We start from the raw sequence: 26,123 nt of genomic DNA, 5'->3' as shown, positions 1-26,123 counted from the left end.
GAAACGTATTAGAACTTAAGCTCAGAAAAACAATATTAATCCATTATTAAATTGTTTAAAAATTGTTCAGAGATATTTTAATCGACGCCATTTTGTTTTTCCTTTATTAAGCTTTATATTATTGTTATATTTTTGTTGCCGGTAAAGGTAAGAATAAGCGGACAAATCTCTGGAGAGGAGGCATAAACAACAACGCATGCGCAACAGTTGCACTCGGGTTGCAAACCTTCACTCTGTACAACAGCTTTGCAACGGTTCCACTATTGGGTGAGTGAGTGCTTCTCCTCTGTCCTTTAACACTAATATAACTAAATTTCCTTACTTAAACCGTGAAATTCTCTATAAAAAATTACTAAATTAATAATTGATGTGTGTGTGTGTGTGTGTGTGTGTGAGAGAGTGTGTGTGTTTTTTTAAATATAATTTTTAAAATTGTCGAATAATGCTTAAAGTGAGTGATCGATTTTTCCCCCCTGTATTAATCTGTCAACCTGTACAGGTACAAAATTGAAAAAGTAGCAAAGCTGACACGAAGAGGTAATGAAACATTTGCTAAATATAGAAACTCTGCTTCTCTTAAATTAATTTTCTACCAGAAAAATTAATTACTTAACAAAGATTTTAACTACTTTTATGGTTTTAGTACCGTCAGAATTACTTCTTCTATCGGTTTCCTACCCTGAATTTTCCTCTTTTCGCTTCCGTTTATACGATTTTTAATTGTAAAAATTTGTTTGTTTCTTCGGTGTTTATCGACTGGCAAACTGATTTTTTTCTATTTTTTTTTTTTTTAATTAAAATTACCGAATTTACGAATTATTTCTTTGCGTTTAATTATATCTAATTTGGATAAAAATTCATGCAGAAATTAATTTTTTAATGTAAAAAATTGTTTTATTTTTACGAAAATTTTAATTTTAATTTATTTTTATTTTCTTTTTAAAATTTAAAATTTTACTTTATTTAAATATGTTTAAAAATATTCAAATTTATAGAAAAAAAAAAATTCGATTGAAATTGATACAGTCGAACCTCCCATAACGACCACCTCTAAACGGCGGCCATCTTTTAAAAACAAAAAAAAAAACAAATGCTTACAAGATAACCTCTAAAACACGACCACCTGTAAACAGCAGCCATTCTTGCTAACTTTTAAACCAAAAACAAAAAAAAAGCATACAAAAACCTCCGAACAACGTCCATTTTTTAATGTACAGTATCCGTATTGGCCGTCTTTCAGAGATTTGATCGTAATAAAATATATTTTAAGACTTTTATAATTAACTTATTAGATTTAAAATTAATATTATAAAATTACTTAAAGGATTTATTGAAGATTATTCTTTTTTATTTCGTTTTAAGTCATCAAAGTTTAATAATTTTATTAAACTCGAATTTTTTTTTCTTTGTGAAATATTATTCAGGAATTCGATATGAAGTTGGTCCTATAAAAAAAGAGCATTTTCAATAAACGTTCTCTCTCTTTTTTTTTTATTATTCTTTTTTTAAATTATTTTTTATAGATGATCCTCGAAGATTTTTAATGAGTTTCTGATAGATATTTAAGTTCTCAAAATTAAATTTTTCTTTAATGAATTATTTTTTAAGCAATAAAAGAAATGGATACACGCAAAGACGTAGCAAATTTTCCTTATAATTTTCTATAGATTCGAGTTACTAAATTTTATTTTTTTTATGTTAAAAGTGGAGTAAAATAAGAGAAAAAAAATGTCTGTATGTGAAGCTCTGTATACTTCTTTATATCTTTATCTTATATCTTCTGAATAACGCATTGAATAGAACTTTAGATATGGGATGGGAATTCATTTTTATTCAATTCTAGTGAGACAAACCGTTGTTTTATATATAAAAAACAAGCGAATATATATATATATATATATATATATAGAGAGAGAGAGAGAGAGAGAGAAAGAGGAAAACAGTGTGAAATAATTGCAAATATCAGTTGATAGTTGATAAATATGCAGCACGTATGCTGTTATTTTATTTATTATTATTATTAATATGTAACAGGGAATAAGTAGGAGCTAAAATATTATTTTTCTTAATTTAATTGAGATCTTTTGTTTAAATTTAGTAAATATTTCGTCCGTCAAATGATGTGCAATTTCATAAATATTTTGCATTGTGTTATTGGTCGCCATTTTGAATAATTTTTGCTCTTTTAATGGTTGTAAATATTCACTTATCGAATATTTAATTATTAATCTGCTTCTTTTAAAGGAAGCTTTAAGCATTTTAAAATACTGTAATCTTATTTAGAACTGTTATTATACTGGACGAATTTTAATAGTTTGATAGTGATTAACTGTTATCTTCATTAATCTTGCTATTCCGCAACATCTTCAATTTTACTCTATCGGTTTACATAGGCTTAAACTATCCCATTTGTTTGTAAATTTTGCGTGTTTCTAAATGTTATACACCGGCAGTTCTCAACCAGTGGTACACGCACCCGTAGAGTTACATAAGAAGGCGCAATGGTACTGTACATGAGTGAAGAAAGGTTGAAAAACACTGCTTTTATGCCCCTTTCTTATATTAATGCCTACTTTGTAGTAAATTTTATTATATAATCTACAAGAAAATGCATAAATTACTAACCTAATTAATTAAGCAAAAATCGTGTATACTCGTGGATATAACCTATGAGGTGAGGCCTCTCCATACTTTAAAACATATCAAATCAAAGAGGAATGTCCAATAATTCCAGCTGTACACAAATCTATAAATTACATTTAACATAACTTTATTAAATTGACTGGAGATGTAATAAATTAAAGTTAAATTAATGAGTATTTTGGCACTTTTCCTTTGTAGGCACAGCATAAACTCTTGAACAAAATGGTTCCTTTAAGCTAATTATGATAGATAACTAAAGAATCCTCTAAATGATGCCGTGTTTCATTAAAATAATTTCCATTAGAAAGCCATTCAAAACATTCATCTAAATATATCTGACGTGTGATTTAATAGTGTGTACAAATCAATTAATCTCATACAGCTCATTAACAGTTCTAATTAACGATTTGCTCATATGCCAGCGGGCGATTTTAAATTATCCTATCACCAAATTTTTGTTTCCTTTTCATTTATTAGCGCTTAAACAATCAGTTTTATATAATTGTATTATAGATAATCTATTAAAAAATCAATGTCAAGCAACTGAATATCCATGAGCACAACACATTGACGTTGTAGCACATTTTACCATTATGAGATTAGATTTTTTTCATATTTATCAGCGAATTGTCTTCTCATGTACTTTTTGATCAATGGAGAATTAAAAACTTTCAAGGCCCCTATGCATAACAATTGGGGGTTCCCTCTACATAATTTTACAACATATTCTAATAACGTCTAATTGTAGTATAGAATTACTTATAAATTACAGTAAAATTACTTCATTTCTTTCCAATTTTAGGGCCCCGAAACGGGGGACCTCTTGGCATGTACCTCACGTACCTAATGGACAATCGGGTGCTTTACACAGTCGTAGTTTGCGCGACAATATTCCTTGTATTTTATGATCGTATAGCTGTAGATGGTATTTTGGGGGTTAAACCTTGATGAAGCTATCTAAATTGTGCATTTTACTACCTTTTACTGTCATGAATTGCTATGATGGATGTTAATATTGAAGATTACAAGATGTATTTGGCAATGAGACAGATCTATAATAATATTTGATAGATCATCCGCTTCGTGTAATATTCCATCAATTCCAGCAAGGTCATTTTTTTCTCATCAGATCAAATTTATGCATATTTAAAGATTCTAATCATTCGATTTTCAAAATTTTAATGCCGAAGATTACTTTACACAATAAGCAATTAGTATATTTCTTATCGATTTTATATACTTCATCGAATTAAATTCGGCTCTTTCTTTCAACTTGTCTTTCTTCTTCTCTTGAAAGTCGAATAGTAGAAGTTTCGATACAGTAATTCGAGATATCATTCTTTAATTTGAGTTGTCATAAGATTGTAGTGAAGTTCTAAACTTTGACAAGCAAGCAGAGACGAATCTATATGTTTAATACATAAGGTAAGAATGAGGAATCTTTTGGAAAAGTTTTAATAGATTGATACTAAATATATAATTTATAAATTACATTTTTAATAATACAATTGTTTTTTAGTATTAAAAAAATCAGTATATCAGTTCAAACTCGTGAAAAACAAAAGTTAATGTGAATGTAGTCATTCCAATCGATATTTTTATCCGGAGATTTTCGGTTTTAAAAGAGAATTTATGAATTATTATTTTTTATTTTTAAAATACTTTATATTACTTTCCCTGTTAAAATAACAGAGGGAAAGTATTGTAATCGGTCAAATTTTGATCCTCCAGATTTTCTATTTCTCGACGTTTTAAAGTCTCCTGATTCCAAACACACACACAAATCATTGCTTTGTGTTTTGCTCTAAATCTCAGGCTTCCAGGGACCAAACATTTTGAAATTTGGCAGGTACACTTCTATATATGGGGCATTTCTGCTTCTACATTTTGGAGATTTTAAGACAGAGTTGGAGATAGAAGGAGTAAGGGTCATATCTCGAGTGGGGTCAGACTTAATGAAAATTTTACTCCTCCCAATTTTTTAAAAGTGTAAATGCCAAAGTAAAAACAAGCTTTTGTGTTCTTTTATCTTTTATTTTTTTATTAATTTAATTTTTTTTATTTTTAACTTTTTAGAAATTATAATTGAAAATTATCGAACTTCCTTCTTGGTGTTAAGGAATTAATCTCCTATTCGAGTGTCGAGATAGTCGTGCAAGAGTCATTCCTAGCTTTTTTAAGCCATACAGAAAAAATAGGATATAACTTACATATCCTACAATAAAATATATCGATGCTATTCAACTTTTAAATCTGAATTTAAAAATCCAGTAACGAGTTGCTTAACTTTTCCGGCAACATTCAAAATTGTGTGTGGCGCCATCTGTTATGCTATTTTATTTAAAAACTTTTTATATTTTAAATTATTATAAAATGATAAAAAGTTTTATTCTGAGAGTAGGGATAAGTTTTATAAAAAATTTTCAATGCTAATAACGAGTAAAATCGTCATTAAGTCGGATCCTACTGAAGATACATACGACCCCTTTTATCTCCCCACCCCGTAACCCTTTAACCATAAAAATTTAATAGCATCAACCCCCCTAATACACAAACCTCCCTGCAAAATTTAAGAAACTTTCGACAAAAAGCGCAGGAGTTATTAAGCTTTAAAGAGGGCGAAGATAATCGTGACCCCACACGCACACTAACATCCACACATACAGAAAAAACCTCCAATTTTTTTTGCATATCTCGACGTATCAAGAACCCCTGAGTCCAAAAATGTAAAAATCTAGGAGGTCATTTTTTGACCGCTCGCTATACAGTACATTCCCTCTGTTATGTATAACAGAACCGGAAAAGTAAAATTAATAAATAGAAAAAATATATATATATTCTTTAAGTATAACAAAAACCTCGTATATTTCTGTGAAATTTAAATCCGAATCCATCACTCCTATTTGTAAAATTTGCATATGAAAAATCTCCCCCAAAAATAAAATCCTAAACGTTCCATAATGTTAAACGCGAATTTAAAACATTACTTCATAAATCTTTTATACAAATTATAGCCTGAAACAAGAGCTAAAGTTTTAAATTACACCGTGTGACACTCTTCCCTTTCAAAACCATTGTGACTAAAGGGAAAAAAATTGTCAAACTTTTATTTATCACGTCTGTATCAATTGACAGCGACAGATAGAGGATTTGCATGTGTCTGTAGTCCATCTACATATATCTGTAGGATTTTATTCTTCATCTGCGGCTGTCAGGTCACATGATGATGTCGTGTATCTGTGACAGCCGTGCATTTACGCTGCACTGCAAACAACTCTGCTGTTCCTAAAAGGAGGCTATTACACATGGCTACTGGATACACGCATCTAAAATGACTACTGACAAAATTTCCCGATAAAACTAAACAAATTTTTCTAACGCTTTGTGTTAATCTTTTATCGATGATAATGGACACTTCGTTTACTTTTACTAAAAGTGAAGAAGCCGTACGAAACACAGACCTTAAGTCAGTTGTCGTCGTCACTCGATAAAAATCAACAAATTAATTCGATTTTTAAATGAATGCTTTATTAACTTTACTCTTGTTTTGTTTATAACTTAATTTAATTGAATTATATTTAAATTATACAATGTATTAATAATTCTTTAAATGTATTGATTGACACGTGATCTATTTAGAAATAATTCGTTTGGATGCCTGTCTGAACTGTAAATATCTTAAAGTAATTAGAAAAATGTTGTTAGAAACTAAATGTTACGACAAATTGTATAATGTTATTTAACGTTTTTGCCATCTTTCCGTTTTAGATGATTGTATCCATCTTTATGGAAACACTAGTCGTGGGTTCGAGCCTCACTAATAGGATCCTCACGAGCTTCACGAGGAATTTTCCGGATTTTCTTCACTTATCTAACACCTAAATAGGGATTAGTTTTATATAGAAAGTCCTCCCTTCGAGGCGTAACTAAGAGGCGAGGATGGACACGTGACTTTGGATGCTCCAAAATCAGTCCGTAGAATTGTTTTATAATTAATGTTGAATCAGGGTTGCTAGGTATAAAGTTGGCCCCGAGCGCCAAAATTTCGGTAAGACACTCTTTTAGCACGTATTGCACTGCCTTATCCACCAATCCAACATCTCCTTTTAAAGTGGAGGGATACCAAACCGTGCCAGTCTGAATAAATTTAAATTAATAAATATAAAAAACTAATTGTATATCACTATAATTTTGCTGTGTATTAACAATGCAATTTTGAACAGAAGTTAGGGGTGACGTTTAAGGATTTTGATATGCATTATATTCTTAATATTATCCCTCTATATAAAGAAAATTTGCATGAAAGAAAGATAAAAGTGTAATTTTATTTTAAATTTTAACTACAGCATAATACATTAAATTTTAACTACAGCATAATACTTGCTGTACATTTTATTGCATGAGAAGAGGATATTACAAAACTTCAATGAATAATTCAAAGAAGGAACAACATAAAATGCCATTTATTCACCTTGGATGCCTGTCTGAACGGTAAATATCTTAAAGTAATTAGAAAAATGTTGTTAGAACCTTTCACCGCTATGCCTTACACCGCTCCAAGTAATATAAAGTGACGTAATTTCACATTTAGTACTTATATATAATGGGTGGAGTCTTTAATTATGCTTTAATTATAATTAGTTCCATTAATCTTAATGAAGACAAAAACTTATCATCTCGTTATTACAGCAAAATTCGATTTTTTTTTCTTTATTTTGAGCTTTAAAACTTCAATCTTCTGATTAGAACCTATAATTGACGATTTGGGGTGGAATTTTCTAGATAACAAGATTTGGGAGGAGTAACGTTTCCAAAAGATTTATTTGAAGAAGGTGAAGCGAAAGGACCCCTTTCTAGAAGCGTTACACAATTAGAAGAGTAGCAAAGTCGTTCAACTGCTTAGAAAATCGGCTGTTATATGCGATACGTCTTCAATATTTCTATAATAATAGTATTCTATTTGCGTTTACTTACAGAAATGTATGTAATTTCCAGGATAATTATCAATATAAGCGTGTAAATTATGAAGGGTTGTCTGAAACTTCAGCTAAGACATTAATATCGGAAGGATTTAAGTGTAATACCTTGTTGCATTAGCTTAAATTGACTCTAAATCTATGATGCTACTGAAATTTATATATATTTATAAAGTCTAAACTCGATATAACACTTTTCTAATTAGTGCTGACGAATGCTTGTAAACGAATCTTTCTCCTAAATATTAAACAGAGAACCCTTCAGTATCCGTTTGCACAATAACGAAATGTACACTCAAACACATACGTACACATTCTTATTTGCCTGAGATACTTCAGTTTACTGAAATTGGCACTAGATCGAGTGTGATGTTAAACTGGGGTATGTCAAACAGATAAGAATTGTATATACACATGTTTGAGTGTACTGTACACCTCGTTACTGTATTAATGTATCTCGATTTAGTGCCAATTTCACTAAATCGAGTGTGAGCTTTACATATATATATTGAAATACAATTTGTACAAATATAGATTTACTCGCAAAGTTTATTAAATAGAGTGTACAAGGTATATTCTATTAGACAAGTTAAATCGAGGTTTTATGTATAAAAAGTGTGCGTATTATACAAAGACAAATATAAAATACCATAAAAAAAAAGTTTGAAAAACTTTCGTTTTTGAAAAATATATAAATTTCCTTTTGAAAAAATAAACAATAAAAAAATAGAAAAATGATTTTTCAGAAAATTCAATTTTCTATGGAAGAAACCACTTTATATAAAATATAAAATCAAAAATAAAAAAACGCGATCTCGAAAAATGGTTTATTAATAATAAATTTATAGGAAAAACTGCATTTAAACATATTTTATGTATAAAAAGTCGTGTTTTTTGTATAAAGGGGTGAAATAAAATATATTTTGCCAATATTTTCTCTCAAAATTTTATGAAAAATTGAATTTTCATAAAATAACGGTTCCTAAACGGTTGAAGTTGGAAATATTTAATAATCGACACTGCAACACGTATCCTTAGGATAATAATTACAAATTACACCAATTTTTCTCTTCCTGTTCCTTCACACAACACGCCTGTTAATAAATTATTCAACCTCAGATGCATCTGTAAAGGTTGCAAGCATCTTTTACTAAAGAAAACCCCCAGGAAAGCTTTCATAAATATTTCTTTCTTTAATTATAAAGAATTGTTTCAGAGGAAAGGCATACAATAATTATTTTTTCCTAAATCTTGTCTCTGTTAATTAATTCAGTCACCCGAGTAAGGTTCTAGCCATTAAAGAACTTCGTTTTTAAGTTCTACAATAAATGTTTAATTAAAATTTCTAGGATTGGTTTGAATTGATGGGATAACACAACGCAATACTTGAGCGAACTGCCAGTAGGGAGAACTTTCTATGCGAAATTCTCCCATCGGCAAACTTCCTGCTCGTTAGGAAACTCTCTTGAGAGGTTTCTATGAGAAAGAAATCTTTAGGGAGGACTTTCTATGGGAAAAATCCTTCAAGGAATATGAGAAACTTCCTTTCTCATTGATGAACTCCGTGCCCATTGGGAAACTCTCTTCAGGACTTTCTATGAAAAAGACCTTTAGGAAGGATTTTCTCTGGATAAAAACTTCTCCATGGAAGACTTTTTATGGGAAACTAATTCCTATTTAGGTTTTAAACACGTGAAAAATCTCTGAAAACTTCATTCAACCGGATGTGAACCCACGAAACAGTGTTTACTGTGTTATCCACTCTCCCATTGGCAAGCATTTAAAATTTTCAAATAAAATAATCCAACTACTGGTTACATTTACGAATAAATAAGAAACAAATTAATGTTTTTTCTAGCGTTTGACGACTAGAAAATAAAACAAAAAATCTTGATGTTATTTTAGTGAAGAGCTGGTAATTTTCTCTGACCGAACTCGAAGTAGAACCTATTACTCGTTATTAGAAAGAGAGATTCAATTCTGTTGTCTAATGGAATTCCTTCCTCCTTCTTCCTTCGACAGGTTAGCTAATGATAGAGATGTATTAAGACAATTTATTTATAGGGTTTCGAGTGTATCAGTAAACGTCATGAGGAGTACAACGCACGACTTAATTTTCTGATAGTTCTGCTGTTCGATAGGAAAGGAATCATTAGAGAAAAGAAGGAAGTAAATTCTTAAAATGAGAAGACGGGATCACAAAGCTAAAAGATTCTTTGAACTTAAAGGACAAGACCTTAAATCATCTCCGATAGCATCTGTTAGAAAATGGTCGATTGATAAGATATAAAAGGACAATATTCTTAAATTTAGAAGCAAAATTTTTAAATATTATATACAAAATTAATAGAAGTTATTGTTAGTTCGACAGAGCTTAACTTCTATTCTAAAAACGAAATCATTAAAGAATAAAGTAGGCTACAAAATCCAGAAACCAAAAAGAAAAGTCGAAAGAAAAAGATTCTTTGAAATTAAATGACAAAGTTTTAGATCATTTCTAAAGGAAATTTTTATAAAAAAGGAAGAGTAGAAGTGGTAGAGAATGGATCTTAAGGTTGAAAATGATATTCTTTAAAAAATTGTAATTTAACTCTTAAACTAAAATATTAGTTATTTTTAAATTTAAAATATTTTAAGGTAATTTGAGTATAAAATTTTCAGTGCCAAAAGTCAGGAAAGCGAAATTTTGGTACCTTTAGAGGGTTATAACCTTTTATAAAAACCTTATAAAACCGTTTATAACCTTTTTAAATAGTTAAAACCCTGTAAAACTTAGGTTTAAGCAAGGGCATCAGCAGAGGGGGCAAACGAAACACTTGTCCTCCACCGTAATCGAGTAAAAATTCCACAAATTTTGATCTTAAAAGTGATTGTTATAAGCATATAACCTTACACCCTCGACCACAGGACACTTTGTCTATTTTTTTTGTATTGATGCAATACTTTACTCTATAATCTACTTGTAGGGGGAAAAAACAAAAATTTATTAATGTAATCATTTGTCTCCAAGCGTTGTCTCCCTAGAAAATGTTTTGTGAAAGCCCTGGTTTAAAGGGTTATGTAATTGTTATATAGGGTTCTATGAAGGATTTTAAGTGTTTTATATAGGGTACAACGATCTATAAAGTGTTTATAGGGTTTTAAAAAAGAAAAATCATTATAAAATAAGCCAAAACTCTTTTAAAAAATCAGTGAAAAATAACTTTACGAATCAACATAATTAATTCTAAATTATCTAAAAAATGTAATAAAAAATAAAGAAATAAAGGAAGAAAGTTGGTATACACGAAATTCTTAATTTAAAAAATAGCATTCTTTGAAGCAATATAATAAAAATTCCTAAGAATTTTTCAAAGCAAGAAGCCAAATTCTTACGGAAATCATATAAGCTTTTGGCTATTACATGTATATTCTGTGAAGTCTTTTCTAAACATTATATATATATTATTTTTTATAAAAATAAAAAACTGAATTTTTTATTATATTCAGCGATATATCGATATAAATTCTTATACTTAATTTATTAAAAATTTTTAAAAGTAAAATTAATAAAAATTGAAGTGATTATCCTTGAATAAAATATAAATATGGAGGGAGTTTATACATAAATTTCTTTTTTATTGAAGATTGGAATTAATTTACATGGTAAAATCTTTGTTAGCTGATTTTATTTAATTGGCTTATTTCACTAAGATGTTAATTAAGATTATTATAACAGGAGAATTAAAAAGAATTTGTTGTTTTTTCTTTTAATTTTTAATAAACTTGAAGAGCTTTTACTTAATCATTACTCAATGGAATCTACACAATGCTTTTATAAATATTTACTCAAAAAAAAAATGTATCTTTCGAGAAAAATTATATATTAAAGACGTCTCTATGGATATTTAAAATGCCTTAAACAAATTTTAATCCGTTAAATACAGTCAATCCCGGATGTAACACTCTCTTATATAGCGCCTCCCGCGTACAGCGCGAATCGATGGTCGTGAACGGATCTTAAATCGTTCTCTGAATTACCAAATTTAGGATTTTTGCATTTCAAAAGACGTTTTTTTAATCATCAAATCATATGATTTTCGAATTTTCAAATTTTTAAGGTTCGAGATTCTTCGGTTTAACGCCACACTCGATTAAATGTCAATATCAGTAGTGGGCTCTATATCGAGACTTGACCTTTCGTTCAATTATAACCTGGATATAACGCCATCTTCGTACAGCTCCAATCAATGTTCGTGAATTGATCTTAATTGTTCTTCATTTTAGCGCCACACTCGATTAAGTGCAAATTTCATTAGTGGTGCTATGTCGAGGTTTAACTCCCTGTTCAATTATAATTTCTATTTAATTCGCAATATTTATGAAATGAATCGATTATCTCGTTGAAAATTCTTTTGCTGTGTTTACTCAAAATTACAAATTTATTTTTTCTTGTTTCTTTGAAGTTTTATTTGTAAAGTTTCATTCCTAATGAATGCGACTACATCTAATGAGTGGCATTTCTAAACTTAGAAATTATTACTTTAGAAAATAGCATTTACCTAATACGTAATGAAGCTTCCTCTGTTTGTTTAAACTAAGCAACAGTCCTATTCAATTCTTAATGCATTGAAGCTACCATTTTAGTTAATGGTAAACAAATGTCTTAATTGAAATAAGTTTTTTCTTGTAGAAAATTAATTTAATTCTGTAAACAAATTTAATGTTAAATTATATATACAAAAAAGAGGACATTTATAAGTTTTTATGCGAAAGTCGTGCCATCAACATCCATTAGCATTTGCTCCCTTTCTGAATCCTCCATTGATAACGATGGAATCTCAAGTGGATTAACGCGACTTTTTTCTATATTTTCTTCATAAATGGCTTATAATATATAACTTTATACTTTATATTACGTTAAATTTAATTAATGGAATAAGCTATATTCTTTATATAAGAAGGATTTCAATACATTTTTAATGAAGTGTAATCGTAATTTAATAAACGTGGACTACACACATCATTAATATCTAGACTGTATTTGATTCTGACACGCATTAGCTTCATACAAGTGCGCCAGAGTATAGGTAATCGGTAGTGGGCTATTCGATGACGTAGTTGCCATGCACCCCCGATCCCCCTTCTCGTGGGGCCAAATCTTATCTCGGTTCCTATGAAAGATAGAGGCACAGTTTAAATTAAAAAGTTGTAGAGCGTCTTAAAATTAGTATAAAATGCTTTTCGTCCGGTTAAAATACTCAAGGGGGAGTGAATAGACACCGTCAAACACTAGCGGGGGGATTCGCTGCATGGCTTCGTGCGCTCGCAGTTTATATATATATAATTTTTTTGTAAATGTAGATGTGTCACTCGAACATTTTACCAATCAAAAGCGCAACTAACCCTCTAAATTGTAAGATGATAAATGATCTACACTCTTCATAAATCATCAAAGAAAATTGCGACAGTATCCACTTAAAACATCAGATAAAACTTTTTACAGTAAACAAGATGTAAAAAAAAACACATTTATTTATTATTTTTACATATCTAGAAATCCCAACATGCTGCTAAAGTCGTAGATAATCTAATAATTTCGTGTCTTTTAGATGTAAGCCAGTACGTAATTTGTCGATAAATGTAATATTAAATGTTAAAATATGCAAATTTTTAAGGATTATTTTTTTCGGATATATCAAGCACTTTTATTTCAATTTATATACATATCCGAATGTTAACTAACGTGTTGCGTAATACAATTTCGTTTCCACTATGTAATGAATATTGCTGCATATTACTAGAAAATTTAACATAAAGACTAAGGTTCAAACGTGGTTGGATGCACAATATTGTCTGCAGGATTGCTAACTGTGCATTTATCTCTTAGTAGCAGCAGTTGTAAGAGAGTGTCAGTCATGCATCAATGAGTCAATAATACCGTCATCAAAACTGACTGCTTGTCATAAATTCCACTCCCTAAATCCAATAGTAGTGCTGAAAATGTGTCAACGTTTCCTTGTCTTTCGTTAACTTGTAAAATATTCTTCATTGTACTTTACGTTTTATTAAACAAATTGGATTTATACACTGAATCTTTCTTCGACATCACTTTCATAAAACTGAATTAATCATTCATGTAAATCTTGGATTTAAAGCAATTTTGGCAGTTTTTAAAGCAAACTTATGATTGATAGATCGATAAATCAAAGGTTTTAACTGAATCTAAGAATATTTAATATAATATCCCGAGTTAAAGTGCTTTTAAAGAATAAAAATTCTTAAAAAAATCCATAACCAAACTGCATTAAATATCCGGAATTCTGAATGAGATTTTCAGAAGAAAGGTTCATATTTTATAATATAACCTTAATATTTGGAAAGATTATATATCAATCTATACAAAGTGATACTGTTTCTTCACTATCACATTAAATTACGATTAATTATCATTAAACTGTCTTGATTCTAGTGGTGTATAAGTAATGTTTGTTTCATTTATTTATTTGTTTTGGTGTTGCATTACAGATTCTAATAAAGGCAAACGTTTGTTAGTACTGTAATTAAATCCAATTAAAATTACAGACTAATTTGTGGTTGGTGCAGAAACATTCAAAGAATCTTCGGCGATTACTCTAGGGTATCGACTTCATCTCTCTTTCATAACTAATGATTAATCTACTTAACGTTCTCATTTCGAGGAAACACAAACCTTAAAGTTGTATGAGTATATTCAATTAAGCCGGAGTTTATTTTCAAAAATTTCAATAGGTTAGTGTTTCATTTTTTTAAAAATCTACAAAATGTAAATTTTGTTAAACTTTACCTTATTAATTGATAAAGTTTTAATTGCAAATGCCATATACATTCATGGATTTGTAGTTAGGCATGTTTTAATTTTATATTTCTTTATTTTTGTGAAATATTTTGGCATTAAAACGCTTAAATTAGTAGTAAAGACACGATATTATATTTTAAATTGGTTCAACGAATAATTCAAGAGTAACGTTATCTGTATGGAATATTTGTATTTATGTTAATTTTATAAATATTTTGTATAACATAATACTCTATGTGTATATACAATTATAATAAAAGTTTAAAACGATCTTCTCTTAGGAACGCCTCTTTTATCTTCAAAATGATTTCCTCCTCTTTGCATAAGTTATGTAGCATTTAACTTTAATATGAACAATTTTAGCTTCTTTCTTGGCCTTAAATTCTGTACAGTAACAAACAAAAAATTTACTCATAGTTAAAACACTTCTCTCCTTTCTCATAACCAAGTATCAAGAAGAGTAAGAAATTTACACTAAAGTTAAATTAATGTATAATTGATTAAATTGCCCTTACTCCTTAGGTAAGAATACAAAATTAAAATTGCTTACATGACTTTAGAACTCTTTATAACTTATTGTACAATACTCAGCATAAACTTCCAAAGAAATGTATTTAAATTTATTACTAAATTATTTAGTTATACACAAGCGACATATAATATATATATAAAACAGAATGTTTGTCTGTTTGTCCTCTGTAAATTTCTGAAACCCTTAACCGATCAGCGCCAAATTTTTCACACTTATTCTCTAGGACCCTGCGAAAAATGTAGTTCGCCACGAAACCTGTACCCTGATTTTACCTCCTTGACACCATGATAAACATATTAAACGTAGGCTAAATGACTAAACATTTTGTCATTGTTATAATATAAATAACTAAAACATGACTCGAAGTATTTCAATCGCATTTATGTCATAAAAATAAAGATAAAAAATAAAAATATTTAATTTAATCAATGTTAAAATTTAAAAAAATGAAATAAAATAAAAATTCTTGAGTAATTAACTCGTAAATGAAATTAAAACAAAGTAATTAAAATGAATAATATTGTAATTTGAAAGGGAGTAAGTATAATACGTCAGAAAATATATCCAGTTAAGATAAATGGATAATGCTGCGGTTGTAAATATTGAAACAATTTATGAATATTTAATCTAAGCCGTTTGGTTCGAAGACACGTTTCACCTAAATAAATAATTGAGGACATATAACGAATGTAATAATTATACTTTAAATACTTAATTTTTTAAAAGCAAATAAAATAAAATATTTAAACTTATACACAACTGAACCTCTATTTAAAGTTTTCTAATGAAACAACAGCAGATTTCGGCCTAAAATTGGGGCAAATTTAGTAGGGTTTAGTAGGGTTTAGTAGGGCAAATTGAGTTTTGTGGAGCAATAAAGTTTGGGAAAATTTCGAAATGAAACGTATAATCGGGGTAAAACGTTAAATCGAGAAATGTCAAAATGGGATTTTATAGTATTTAAAAATAGAAAATAAGCTTCGTTATGATTGTTGTTGTCATTTTTATTTCTTTTATAAATATCGAGGGAATAAATCGATATTTTTGCTGAATAAATGAATAATTTTTCCACGGTTTTGTTGAAATTTCTCTTAAATTTTAATTCGACAAAGTGAATGAAAACTGGCCAACCAAATAGCTCGTTTTAAAAGCCGTTAAATTTTTGAAAAAAATCGATATTTTTTCGATAGTTTAACGTCTTCCAGGCATTAAACAAGAATATTTTAAAGAATTCTTTCTTAAATATTCGCATTTTAATTCGAAAATCTGAATAATTCTTCAATAAATGTTTTTATATCTTTTAAAACGTTAACTCACTTTTGCATAATTTTAAACATTACACAAGAGAAAATTAAAACAATATTTTGCGGTTTTTTATCAGTTTATTTTAGGCAATGGCCCATAAAATTATAAATAATTTATTATTATTATTATTATTATTCCTTAATTTATGCACAGATTTTAATTATTGTATGCAAAAATGGACAAAATGACTCTTAAAATATATTATATTTTTCTATTTTAATAGTTTAATAATTAAATTTGCATACATATTCATTAATGGAAATTCAACACCGAATGCTTCTTAATAAAGAAAATTTAAAATATTCTAGCAGATTTAATACTTTAGCAAATTAATTTTTCTTAGCAAACTCTTAATATAATCTAAAATTGTCACTAAATTTAATCCATCAGAAGTTGGAAAATTGTTTGCTTCGTTGTAAATTTAAAAATTTTTGACTGTAAATCGATAAGTTGCTTCAACTAATTAACTAGAATCTTCTTTGTTCTTGAAGATTGGAGATTTATCTACAATTTTTTCTCTTAATTATGATACAGAAAACCTAATTAAATAATAGATCTTATTAAAGTCTGATACTCTTAAATGGATCCTAAGAATATTGAGATTTATTATAAAGTAAATCGAGATGTTTCTCTCTTGTAAATTTTATTTTTATTAATTATATAAAATCTAGAAAAATTTAAATAATTTTAAACTTTACATAATGTTTATTAATCTGGTAAATATTTATATTAAAAAGCCGGCATAATTAATGCAAATATACGATTAGGAAATTTTAATTTGAATGAATTTATTTAGTAAAATCGTATTATTTTAACCGGAATAAATATTTATATTTAAATTAATTAATATAATAAATATTTATGTTTGCTTAATAGAAATATTTAATTCAAATTTAAATAAATAATCAATTTCACCCGAAAATCGTACGAATCAACCAATCCGATTTGTTGATTTTGAAACTGGCGACTGTGATTGGCTACTAGTTTTAAACGTTATTGAAATGGATTATTTAATTAATTTAAACGGAAACGCGTGACTTTGAATTTAAATTTTTTTTTATTATTGAAAAAAGCCGGGAATATTTTAGAAAAATTTATACAGAAATTTATTTATTATTATTTCATTCACATTTTAAGATTTTAAATCTAACACTTGGATTGTTATCCCAATATAATAGACTCATAGATTAGTTTCTGGGAACGAATCCATGTTTTATGCATAAGTACTACAAACATATAAAAATTCTTTTCATCAACAAAGTTTGCCATTGATTCTCTAGGGAATGTGTTTAACTCCAAATTTTCTTTCTTTCTTTCTTTTTTAATATTAGTTTTGATATATTGCTATTGTGTTATTGTATGTGCATCGTGCTTTCTTCTATTGATTTTTATTGCTTATACAGCAATTTCGAAAGCAATAATCTTGTAAGATTACAAAACGGGGATGAAGTATTGATTATTTGTTTGGAATTAAGTCTTTGTTGATATATTTTATTATATTTTTTTTCAATTCTCAAGAGTGTACTACGTATTCTTCTTCTCCTTCTTCTAGTCAGTAAACATACCGAGTCAGGAATCTTTCGTATCTTTTTAAAATATTTATTTATAAATAAATTATGCTTAAGTAAAACTCTCTTTCAAACCATTTAATGTAATGAATAACTAAGGATAATAAAGGCTTGAATATGAGAAAGGATAGCTCCATAACTTGTGACATTAATTTCCAACACACCAATTTTGTTAGAGAAGATATTTATAGCTAATGACACCTCTAGAGTATTATCCACATCGATAAAAAAATCGAAAGGGAGAAAATAATTATATAACAGCATTAAATTCATTAAATCCGATTATAGTGTGACATATTATCTATATATATATATATATACAAGTTATATCGAGCTAAAAATCTTGTTTTATTGCTTTAATTAACATCGTTACAGGGGAAAAAAAGTTAAAAATTTTATGTAAAAGCGTGCTAAAATCCTTATGATTAATTTTTTATATTTATTTAATATTATTTTTACAAAATAAATTAAAAAATTTACAATTTTAGAAACGTCTTCAACGTTATTTTAATTATTTTTTCTTTGATCAATAACGCTCCTAACTCTGTTAAGAAGTTTAGTTTCAAGTATTTTTACAAATTAAAATCGCTGTTCAAGTATATAACTTGTCTTATAATCTAGCTGAAGACTGCTTCTCTTATTTTTTCTTTTTTTATATAAAGAAGAACAAAAGAAAAGAAGAAATTCAGCTCTCAGAAGACAGTAAAACTTCGGCTAGTTGATTAAATAGCAATATAGTTGTATTGTTTGTCTCTTCTGGACAACTACTTGTCAATTATGTTCTTCAGTTTATCTTACGAAGGGCCAATTAGGGCATTTATAAGGTTTACTTATTTATAGAGTTAGCTAAATGTTTAGGAAACTCTACGCTTCCATTATATACCCCATGAAATTTTAAAATTAATTTTTCTAAATAAAATTATTTTATTTAAATGGAAAGCTTTTATTATCTAACGCTGGTTAATGATAGAGGAAACAACATTATACCGTTTTTCACCTATTTTTATTTTAATTCTTGTCATAATTTACTACTTCTGTACTTAAAATGCGTACATAAGATTCATAATTTAATGTAATTAGGCGTTTAGAATTAAAAGTTCATTATTTAAACTAACATTTTATCTATTTTTTCCTGAATTTTACTGCTTAAAAAATAGTTATTTAAGCAATAAAACGTTGAAAGATTATTATCGAATAATGATCTAATTTGAAAAATAGTTGAATTCTCTTGTTTATGGTCGTTTATTTCATTGGTTTATTTAACTCGAATAATTTAGATTCAAAACTAATTAAGTTAAAATCATTTAAATTATATTTATCTTCATTGAAGATCTCTTATGGAAACTTTTTTAATTTCTTAAGAGAAATTCTTTTTTTCCTCTTAATTGTTTATAGATTTAAATATCAAACGCTTGATTTTTTACAACTCTCGATGGAATTATATGACGATCTCTTATTGTAAAATCTAATTAATTCTCGAGTAACTTCGCCTAATATAAAAAAGAAAATCGATCAAATTGTCAATTAAATAAATGCAAATTTTAACTTATCCAGATTCTTGACATTATTATACAAAAATACTAATTATTTAACTGTTTAATTTTGTAAAAACCTCCTATAATTGTTGATAAGTAAACATGTTTTTATCCCTTCATTATATTCATGAGATTTTGCAGTTACTTTTTATATTAATATTATTTATCTTTGATATTGTTTATAGATTAACACAGAATGGAGTCAGAATGATCATTTTTCTCGGACTATGGTAATATATGGAAACCTTAGGAGCATGGTAATATACTGGAACTACAGGAATTACGTTAATCTTTGTTTATTCTTTTACATGTAAAGCATGGGTTTAAGTTCTTTCAATGACGGGGGACTCAATATGAAGTCTCAACTTCAGCAATTTTACACTGACTATGAGTCCACCACTTGAATTCATTCCTTTTTACTCAGTGCCATGCTTTACATGTAAAAGATTAAACTAAATTCTGTAATTGTAGATTTACAAGACACCTTATATAAAGGACATGTCCATCGATAAAATACAATATTAAAATTTAAATTGATCCATGTTAAACTATGATATGCATCCATTCTTTCTATAGGCTTACTCTAAATATTTTAATAATTGCTCTGGCTATTTTTATCGTATTTTGTCTATTTAGAATTATGAATAATAAATAAAAAATCTTGTTATTGAATAAATTTGGCTCTATTTTCCGGCCACTTTTTACTTTAGATTTCTTAATTCATTTTGAATTTTAGACTTGGTTGGCATTTCTGATTATTCAGCGTCCTGTTTACAGAAATTTCTAAATATTCTAAAATTTTAATATTTATTTTACTATATATTCTAGTTAATAAATATATATATATAGATTAATTAAGTTTCTAGATTGCTTATTCAGTAAACTGTATAAAATGTAGCGAGAAATGTATGTTCAGATGGAGTAAAATGGCTTGCTATCTTGATGAATCAAAGTACAAAAATATCGAAAGAGAAAGCTTAAAGACTTTATTTGATTTAAGACTGAAGAAACAAAAAAATTAAATTTTCATGCTATCAATTTTAGAGAAAAACAAAATTCTGTACAGCAAACAAAATACTCATATAAATTTTGTCTATTGACATAAAATAAACATATGTAATGGCGACTGAATTGATTAAATTCAAATAAATAAAAATAATCATTCGTTTTCTGAACATACCGAGAAAGTGACATACTTCTAATAAAATTATATTTTTTGTTAAGTTATACATACGTAAGATTGGATTAATGTAATAAGGGCGAGCTGCCAAAGAAGTGCCTCATAGGAGGACTTTCCATGTGAAATTTGGCCCCTATTTTTGTGCTATTATGGGTTACTGGTTCCTATTTAGACACGTGAAGAAATCCGTATATAACAAAATAGAGAATAGTTTGCGTTAGACACGTGAAGAAAACTCGAAAACTCAGCGTGGCCAACCATGTTTGTAAGGTTCGAACCCGCGACTAACTCTGTTCAATGTTTTTATCCACTCACCCACTGTTGGGTGTTACATATAAGTAACTAATCATGCTTTTGATAGTTACGAATTTATATTTATCCGTGATAATACGTATCATTTATCGCATTTTCCTCACCAGATTTAATTAAAAGATGCTGTTAAAATTCTTCAGGTTAGATACTAAGTATATCAAAATCCAAACATTTTTTATCATAGAAATTCCTGTTTTTTTCATTGTTAGAGTTTATTTAAGCATCGCAGATCAATGTTTATCTTCTTCTTCACTCGTTTATGTGGAATTGATAACACGACGCTTCATTGTGTGTCTCGAAGATCCTCACAAGTTTTCCACACATTTTAAGTTACCTAAACATTATAAGTATTGAAAATATAATTTACTCGTACTCGAGTACTATCTTCATTCAGCATAAGAGATTATAAAGTATTGCTGTAACTTTATGAATATTCTCCACGTTGAAATATATAACTAGTTATCGCGTGTTGGAATTCCCTTCTGAATTTCGATTGAAAGATTATTTAAATGAGATTGGAGAGTGAACAGAAGCGAAGATTAACAAAAGATTCTTTGTTTATCGTACAAGAACTCAGAGGAGGATTTAAAGAAGAGGGGGAGAGAAAAAAACTGTAAGAATTCAATTCTTACCAAGCGAATTTGCGCCGATGTTACAGAAATGCAAATAAGCCAAATGGAATATTATTTGAATAAATCTGAAAAGAATCCAATATGAAGTATCATGAAAACGATCGATTTTGAAAAGAGCTCCGAGCCAATATTGATCGATTCTCTTTAAATATTATTATGATCATTATTATGCAAATTTATTCTAAGATTTATTATTATTATTATTATTATTTTTAAAAAAACTGTACCAAAATTCTAAAAAATTGATTTAATTTATTAAAATTAAACATAATTTTAATGAAGGAATTAAATATCTGCTGGGAAATTGTATAAGAGATAACTGTACTTAATGCGTTAAATATTTCAAATTTTAATTATTACTTAACTCTTGCGATAAGGAATCTATATACAATAGAAAATCTGTTTGTCTGTTCTCTGTGCGCTTCTAAATCCCTTTACCAATCTTCACCAGTTTTCATACTTATTCTCTGAAACTTGCGAAAGATGTAGGCTACCATGAAACCGCGAAGCTTCACCCCCTCCTCGATTTTTCCCTGTTAACTTTTAAATCCTTTCGCCTATCTGCGCGCAATTTTTCACATTTACTCTGTAGAATCCTGCAGAAAATATAGGATAACATAAACAAAGACAACCTACTCTTCCCCTGATTAAATATCCCTAAAACTTTTGTGATAAACAAGACAACAATAAGTTAAAATTACCAAAATATGGCTTTCACTTTAATGTTTGTTCTTATTATTTTTCTCCCGGCTAATACGGGGTACATTTGCTAGTACTTTATAATGATTAAGTTATATGTACAGGAAGTTTATATCAAGATTTTTATGTACAATACAAAATAATTTATGTTCTTCGTTTTTTATCGATTTTTTATGAAGAAGTTATGGCACTTAGCTTTTTATTTCGTGCTTTTTTGTAAGATATATTTGCAATTTTAAGCCTGATTTACGTCTACTTTTTCCTAAATAAAGAAAAACAAGTTTTCTGCAGTGCATAATGTTTGAATATATGCGCTTCTACGCAAGGAAATTTGAAAAAATCTATTTATATAATGCTCTCCTACGTATAAAAAATTGTAAAGTTGTACTCCGAATGTCATTCTATGCCAATGTAAGTAAAAAATTACAAATTTTCGATATGTAGAAACGTATTTTATTTCTTAAATATCTGCTTTTGTAGCCATAGAATGACATTTATAACTCTATAATATATATATAAGTCTCAAAAATATATATTACAGGTTTCAGAAACGTCATCCAACTTGTGTTAGAACAGGTGCCATAGACAATGAGGAAAGGAAAAAACATGAAAGATAGGTTTAAAGGGTGGAGAAGTTCCAAATTTATCAGCTACATTCAGACATTACTTATTTGTCAAATGCATTTTTAATCGATTTCTGGATTGAGAAAATCATTTCGTTTAAATTGGATTGTTAGTGTAAGGAAATCTGCTAAGAGGGATAAAAAACTGGCCACTATTTAGGTGAAAAAACAGAAAATCTCCAAGTGGTCAGCCTGTTAATTAGTCAGATTCGAACCCACGACTAATTACTAGTGTTTACTGGTGTTATACACTCGATCACTAGTGAGTTATTCGTACTTAATCATTCTGTCTAGAGAGAAATATGAGGAAATAGCTTATATTCTATTAATTCTGTATTGAAAAAAGAAGAAAAATTCTTAATATTGTTGTTTTTCTACAAATTTAATCTACTTAGTTTATTTTTGGTACTACTCTTATATAAAATACTCAAACATTTTTCGATAAAGACAGATGAAACGAGCATAAAAAGATAAAAAAAGTTTACTAAAAATAAATAAAATATTCTACCTTTATTTTATACTTCTTCTATTTTCTGTACTTCAGTTTTAGTTATGAATTTCCATTATTCAGTTTTTTTAATACCGTCAAACCTCTGAACAACGACCATTAATGAGAACGGACGGACGTCCGCTGTTTGGAGGTTATTTTCTATGCATTTACGAATTGGCAGCTACTGGAAGTTCGACTATAATATAAAATTTTATCCTTCTAGATTTAATGGTTAGAACTAATTTAAAATTATTTAATTTTTTTAATTAAACAATTATAAGTAAATATTTGAATGGTGATGCCATTCAAGTTAACTCACTTTCTTTCATTAATTAATTAAAAATGAAGTTTTTAAATATTTTAAAGTCATTCAGCATTAATTTTTTAAAAGTAGAAGTTTTTTGATATAATATTTAATTACTTATTTTAATTTTTAAAAGTTTTAATTATATTATTTATCTCACGAACTTCAATGAAGTTACCACGATGTGATCGATGCTCTTCTACTCGATGTTAATACATGACCTTTTTAACTATTAAAAATCTTAATTAATTATTATTTTTTAAATAGTTGAACGTAAAAAATGAATAAAATTATTAAAAAGTAACAATATTAAACTATTTTAATGATTTTTTTAATGGAAAATAAAATTTAACAAGCGTTTTATTGCGACATCTCTATTATGAATTCAATAGATTAGAGTAACAGTTACATTTTAAAAATGGAAGATTTTAATGATTTAATCATATATTTATATACTGTACATGAGAAGAAAATTGCAATTTCTTCATTATCTCCGCTGCAAATTTAACAAAATGTTTAGATTACTTTGCATTCTTTCTCATAAATTACTTTCCATATCCGAGCTGAAATTTCCCATTAAAAGTCATGGAAGCAGAATGATATTTAATCTCCTTTTATTGATGCCAAGCGACTTTAATTGTCTTCGTGTGTTAAAAAATACAATTGTTCCTTGATATACGCAGGGGATTGCTTCCAGGGCACCCTTGTGGATACCAAAATCCGTGAATGCTCAAGACACCTTTATAATATGGCGTAGTTTTTGTATGCAACCTAAGCACTCCCTCCTGTACTTTACTTATAATACTTTAACACAATATAAATGCTGTGCAAATAGCAGTTATACTGTATTATTTAGGAAATAATGATAAGGAAAAAATCCCTCCCTAATGAAGACAATACACGTCAACAACAATGTGTTGATTGTGTCTCCATTTGTGGTGGCTGAATCTGACGATGTGGAACCCGCGGATACAGAGGGTCGACTTTAAATATAGAATACTGTTAGACCTCGAATTAATGGCCCATTTGCTTGTGTCTGAAATTGACACTAAATCGAATAGACTAGTTACAATACAAAATTGTATACTTATTAATTAACAGCTACTGAGGAATTGTCTATCTAAATGGTGAAGATTCATTTACGAGTATTTATGGCGCTAATTAGGAGGGCTTTATATCGAGGTTTGATTGCATTAGAGTAAAGAATAAAATGATTTGTTAATGTATAAACAGATTTACTGTTTTTTGTTTCCTTTAACGAAATTTAATAGAAAATGGATATCCACTTTACTCTTAATGATTCAACGAATAATATTTTATGAAAGAAAACACGAGAATGAATTTAATAGAAACTTTTAAGCTTCTTTTTCGTATTTTTGTCATCTAATTTCATCCGATTTAATTTAATTTTTGCTTTAAGTGATTATGTAATATACAAAATTATTTTCAATTTTAATTGTTAAAGTCTTGAAAAATGAAACAATCATAATTAAAATAAGGACATTAAGACTTAATTAAAAATAAACAGTATGACAGACGGATGACGAAAGGCGAATATGTAACGAAAGATGTTCTATATAGCTATATGTAATGTATTATGATAATATATTACATAGCGCTATGATTAATTGAGAAAAATATAGAATTAAATAATAAAATAATTTTTAAAATGTAATAAAAATACGATAATTTTTCTTTTAAATAAGGGTTTATAAAGTGTCATATAGCACACGATAATATGGATTGATAGGATGAGGTAACGCAACTCGTAGGCGATCTGCCTCCCAGGAGAATTTTCTATAAGAAACTGGCTCCTATTTAAGTGAAACTTAAAAAAAAACCTGGAAAACTCCACCTAGCCAGCTTATTGGTGAGGCTCAAACCCGCGACCAACTACAAGTGTTTAATGATTTTATTCATTCGAACGATGGTGAGCGGCACCCGATAATTTTCCCTAATTAACAAAAACTGCAGTTAAAATTATATATAATAAAACTTTAAGAAATAATTTTAAAAATAGAAATTAAAAGAATAAAACTTTAATATTCCTAATTCAAACACGCAATAATATATAAAAATGAATTTTTGGAGTAATATACGTACAATCAAACTTCGATATAGCGCCTTTCTAATGTGTAATTAGAGCCACAGTCGTATTTGCGAACGGAACTTCTCCATAAATATTAAGCAGAGAATCTGTGAATTGTTAAATGCGCGCTTTTGTATCATGAATCGCATTATTAATGCTAAATTGAAATCTTGTTTAAGTTTCTTCGGTTTAGCGCCACACTCGATTTAACGAAGGAACAAAATGGAGGCGATAAATCGACTGTATTAAGGCACAATAAAGCTGTAAAAATACGCTAAAAAAGAGAAAACTTATTATAAAATTTTATTAAAATAATAATTATAATTTTGTTTTCAATTAATTTTAAACAAAAATAATTAATTTCATTCTGTTTTAACGTAATTGTGTAGTGTTCTTCATTATTGTACTCTGCGTAACT

The 26,123-nt window shown here is 28.1% G+C and overlaps 1 protein-coding gene across 3 annotated transcripts in view; it reads left to right on the top strand.

Moving 5' to 3' along the window:
* Window positions 1–221: 221 nt before the first annotated feature.
* LOC136986200 (protein qui-1-like) overlaps window positions 222–26,123 on the top strand; it is a 94,334-nt gene continuing 68,432 nt past the window's right edge. For 2 of the 3 annotated variants that reach the window (XM_067283684.1, XM_067283682.1), the window contains exon 1: window positions 222–267. The gene's annotated coding sequence lies outside the window, so the exon portion shown is untranslated. Of the gene's footprint in view, window positions 268–15,208; window positions 15,271–26,123 lie in introns of those variants that run through there. The other variant, XM_067283683.1, reaches the window with a different exon arrangement.

Source organism: Centruroides vittatus, unplaced genomic scaffold, assembly GCF_030686945.1.
Source record: "Centruroides vittatus isolate TY-2023 unplaced genomic scaffold, ASM3068694v2 scaffold_1015, whole genome shotgun sequence".
NCBI classification, from domain to species: Eukaryota; Metazoa; Arthropoda; class Arachnida; order Scorpiones; family Buthidae; genus Centruroides; species Centruroides vittatus.
Note: the sequence above shows the minus strand (reverse complement) of the source record. Positions and strands in the feature narration are given on the sequence as shown.